The following is a 5,311-nucleotide window of genomic DNA, read 5'->3' as shown; positions in this document are numbered from 1 at the left end:
AAAAAAAAAAAACTGACACCATAGAAAAGAGAAAAAAAAACTAACGAGCTAGCATAGGAGCAACTCAAAAGACAAAATAAAGAAACAGAAAAGGTTCAACCAGCAACTCAAAGAAACTATACCTAAAGTCCTCAAAAAAAAAAACGATAAGGAATCATAAAAGAGAGAGAAACGATGGCCGATGGTTCTGAAACCAAATTAACAAAGGCACGACAGGAGCTTCATATTCTTAGGTAAATCTCTTGTTGTTCTTTAGAATTAGTTTTATCTAGTTGTTCTTTAGAATTAGTCTTATCTAATTTCTTTTGTTTTTTGTTTTTTTACTATTTAGGGTTTACTTATTACCTTGCTACAACTTATAATTCGATTACAGTGTTCATAAGATTTTGGGGGTATCTATAGGGTTAAATGTTATTTCGGGGTTTCTTGTATAATTTATTGATTTACTTTATGATTTCAGGAGTCGATTGATAGATCTCTTGGATAAGCCTCAACCATTTCTGTCTGTAAAATACGCTATTAAGAATTATCTGCTTCTTCTGCTTAGATATAAAACCAACATTCATGAATCCAGGAGCGACTTACAAGTTGATTGGGGCATACTTAGGGTATATATATCTTGCTTCCTTTTCAAGTTTAGAGACTACTTTAATATGATACTTACTGATTATCTTGTCTGCATCTCACTTTTAGGATCTTCGACCTAAACTGGAAGGCAAACATACTAAGGCTGAACATGAATTCTTCAATGCACAAATGTCAATTACTTGTGCACAGAGAATAAAATCCATGGTATAATTAGTCCGAACTCAGACTCTATTTTTTCTTCTTCTCTCTTTTATGTTGGTTTGCTTACTCTTCTTGAATTGCTGAGCGTACAACAGATGCTCCTTGAGCTTGAGGGGTTTTTAGAAAACCAGATTCCAGAGGGCTTTCGTAAATGGATTGTACATCATCAAGATGGTGAGAATTGTGAGGTAGATGGTGAGTATTCGGAGGTAGATGGTGATAATCGGGTGGATAGGCTTCAACTTTGGGATGCTAGGATAGAAGAGCTAAAGAGACGAGCAAAAGCCGAGGAGGGTCAGTTGAGGGAACATAAAATAGACTATGAAAAATTTGGCACTGACAACCCAGAACTCGTTATGGGTCGGTTAGAGGTAGTAACTAACATATGCTCCTATATATAACTTATCACATATGAAGTATATCCGGTTCGCAATTTTTTGGGATTATTTATGATCTCCCTTCACCTTTTTTTCATCACAGGCACATCAAAAGGCTGTAGATCATGCCCTTGAAAAAGCGAACGAGAATATATGTGCTTGCACTCAAATCCCGGTAGTGTGTGAATCTTTTAAGAAGCTTGAGCTCTCTCTAGAGGCTAGATTTCACGGATTCCTGATGACGACATCAAGGTAAAGATTCCACTCAGCATGTTTTTAGCATATATGAACTAGAAACTGGGTGCTTAAACCTATAGTTCACCTAGTTCCATCTGTATTCCCGCGCCTCCGACCTTAGTCATGTACTTGGAACAATTCCTTTGGTTCGTATTACAAACAGTAAAGGAACAAAAAATCTGTTTGGTGTCAACTCTATTCAACCAAGTGATATGAGTTGGACAAAGGCTCTTCTGTTTATCTTAACATAGACGATCCTTCGTCAGGTCCTTAGATCTATCTTATGTTCAGTTATCGAAGTAATCGTTTAAGATTAAGCCAACAACACTATTAATCCAAAGAATTGTGTTGATGTCGATCTACTCAATTAATCAATCCAATCTATCACAAGGATAAACCGATTATTAATTGGATCCTCTTTTACTGAAACAAGTATTGTGCACACCAAAGATTATGAACCCACAAATCAGAAATCTTCAATAGCTTCTTCGTCTTCAAATCTTCTTAGATCTTCAATAATAACCTGCACACAATCACTTGAATCTCTTGTGATCAATCATGCACAGAACGGAGTCTGTTAACAACGGATTATCACAAGATCGTCTTTAGAACTAACAACAGTCTAAAGATCCCTGTCGAAACTCTGAATTGGTTTAAGTGAATCTTGTATCATAAGAGAAGATTCTCAAGCATAAACAAAATAGGTGCAATCAAAGTTCAACCACCGTTAGTCAATCAAATCAATGAAAACAAAAGATAAACCGCAATAATCTAGTTTCCCACCAGCGGTACGCGCTAGATCTTCTCAATCCCAAAGAAGACCTTAAAATGAGCGGTCGTAAGAGATTTCGCCTAATTAGGCTACTCTCCTCTCTGAATAGGTAACAACACAACAAAGAGGAAGCTTGTTGTTACTAAGGATTAGTTTGCTAGAAAGGCAAACTTCAAGTATTTATAGACAAGGAAGTTTAAACACCAAGGAATTTCCAAAACCGAAAATATTCTCAAGATATTCATTAAAGCACAAATTCGGTTTTCATAATTCCTGGAAATGCTCAGGCCAAAAATAATGATCGAAATCCCTCGGAAAATCTCTAATTAGTAAATGCACATTACTAATTCTTATTTCCCTACAAAATGAAGTTAAATACCTTAATTAAAAGATTTTTAACTTATTTATGTTTCGATCCTGGGATTCTCTTCCCTTAGATATTAAGGAATAACTTTGAACAATTAAATAATAAACATTCATAGCACGTGTTCAAAGTATGTCGACATCTTAACTTTGTAAGTTCTCTTTCACACTTACAACCTTGAAACCGATTTGCCACACTTCCAAACAAGTTTAGAATTAGTTCATCTGACTTTCAAGAACTATGTGATTGATCAAATAGAATTCAATCACAATCATGGGTTTACCGGTTCTACCAAAACAAGTTTCGGTTCCACCTTCCATGTGAGTATTGTGCATAGTCACACTAGCTTTCCAAAATTCGGTTGACTAGGTACTAGGATCGGTTCCCCACATATATATGGTATCTAACTTATATGTGTTTCACATGACCATAGGATCGGTTCCCCTTTGCCTAAAAACGTGTTGCACATGTTCATAGGATCGGTTCCCCTTTCTGCTATAAACCTTGATGCACCTCATACAAGGATCGGTTCCCCTTTGTGATGTACTGCACCTCTTACTAGGATCGGTTCCCCTTTCCCATATTTGGTCAGACATAAAATCACAAACCCGATCATACCATCTCAGGTGATTACTTAAGATCGGTTTCACTAATAAAAGTCATACCAATACATAAGTGAGGCCTTTGTGAATAGTTCTACCAAGAACACAACCAGTCGTGAACGGTTATACTCAACGACAACAATCATCCTTCCTGTTAGAGCATAGCTCTGTCAACATCGCATGCGTTGCTATATCAAGCATGTTTGTCAATGTTAGTGATCAAAACTATAAAGTCTTGATTTCTAGATTATTAGCTAAGTCTCGGACTAGGATAGGAAAAGTGTAGTTGAGCTCAAGGACTTCATGGTGATTCAACGACAATGACGAATATCTACACCAAGGAACCGTGGAACTTCATCAACAAAAAGGTATGTTAAGACTTTAACTTATCTATCACTCAAAAGTCTATCTATTCTTCTCCTACTTCTTATGAGACAAAAGTCGTATGCTATAAGACTAGATCATATACACTTGATATTTCAAGCTGAGTATTCATTGCTTATCATTTACTCGAAATCATGTGTTGGTAAAGCGTTTCGCTTTGATCAGGTTTATATCACCTAGTGACGAAGTCATGATGGTTTCAATCACTTTGGAAATTGCTCTGACGAGAAAGGTCTGTTGTTCTTCACGACTGAATATCGCCCTCTGAGAATGTTTCAATGATTGAAATGAGAGTTTAGATTATATAACCATGTATTTCTTGAACCGAAGTTTTCGAACTTTGTTGATCAAGAGAAATCGGTAGGATTGTGTAATTGGCTTGCCAAGTCCGCGAACCCAGTCCGCGAACTGACGAAAGTTCTCGATCGAGAATTTCTGATGGGATTTCCAAAACTCGTTTGTGTCCTAAGTCCGCGAACCCGGTTCGTGAACTGGCGAAAGTTCTCGACCCGAGAATTTCTGATGAGTTTGGAAAACTCAACCGATTAACTTAAGTCCGCGAACTTGTTTGTGAAATTAAGAGGTTATGATCTAAAGATATGCTCTGAACATGAAACATTAATTATTAAGGAATGCTTTATGCAAAACGTGGCTATAATGTTCATGAGACGATTCTAATCGAATCGAATCATCTTTGTTTGAATTGTGTCTTGTGTAGTTACATAAGATCTCATAGCAATTGAACAAATCTTAACTAGTTCGTTTGAGTCAATTGAACTAGTTATGGTGAAGAAGAACATGATTAATATGAGATGCTCATATGGTTGACTTTTTGGGTTATCATGTTGTTCCAACATACGTGTACTCGTTTGGGCATGGTTTTCTCAAATCCAGTAAACGTGTACTCAAGTGTGTGTGAAAAGCTATGTCTTTCGATCTAACGATTGAGAGATATTGGCTTGAATCTAAATCAGGTTTTCATCTAACGGTGGATAGATTTTGCTTTGTACCTAAGGCAAAACCCTGATTTGAAGGTTATATAAAGGAGACATCTAGCATTGAGCAAACCTAATCCCCACACGTATGTGTGCTACTAGTGCGCTCGCTAGAGTCGATCTCCATTAGCTCTTGATTTTCTTCTCTAAACTCGAGTTAACGACTTAAAGACTTCATTGGGATTGTGAAGCCAGACCGATACTACTTTTATCGTAGTTGTGTGATCTGATCTTGCATCTTCTATCGTACGAGTGCAATCGATTGATTGGCTTGAGATCGTGAGAGTTCTCCGATAGGCAAGATAAATAAGTCACAAACATCTTCGTCTCACTGTTTATGATTTCGCGACAATCCGCTTGTGTAGTCAGGAAGGATTGTAGAGAGGTGATTGATTAATCTAGGCTGTTCTTCGGGAATATAAGTCCGGATTATCAATTGGTTCCTGTTACCTTGATTATATATATAAAGACGGAACAAAACCTAGGGTTTATCGGTGGGAGACAGATTTATCCTTTCGATAGACTTTTCTGTGTGAGACAGATTTGTTTATTATCAAGTCTGTGATTTTGGGTTGCATCAACTCTTAGTTGTGGGTGATATCAGCTAAGGGAATCAAGTACGCAGTGTCCTGCTGGGATCAGAGGCGTAGGAGTAAAACTGTACCTTGTATCAGTGGGAGATTGGTAGGGGTTCAACTATAGATCAGTCTGAAGTTAGTTTGCAGTAGGATAGTGTCTGTAGTGGCTTAATACAGTGTGTATTCAATCTGGACTAGGTCCCGGGGTTTTTT

This window comes from Papaver somniferum, unplaced genomic scaffold (assembly GCF_003573695.1).
Source record: "Papaver somniferum cultivar HN1 unplaced genomic scaffold, ASM357369v1 unplaced-scaffold_57, whole genome shotgun sequence".
Taxonomy (NCBI): domain Eukaryota; kingdom Viridiplantae; phylum Streptophyta; class Magnoliopsida; order Ranunculales; family Papaveraceae; genus Papaver; species Papaver somniferum.
The sequence above is the reverse complement of the archived record's forward strand: the minus strand, read 5'-3'. Positions refer to the sequence as shown.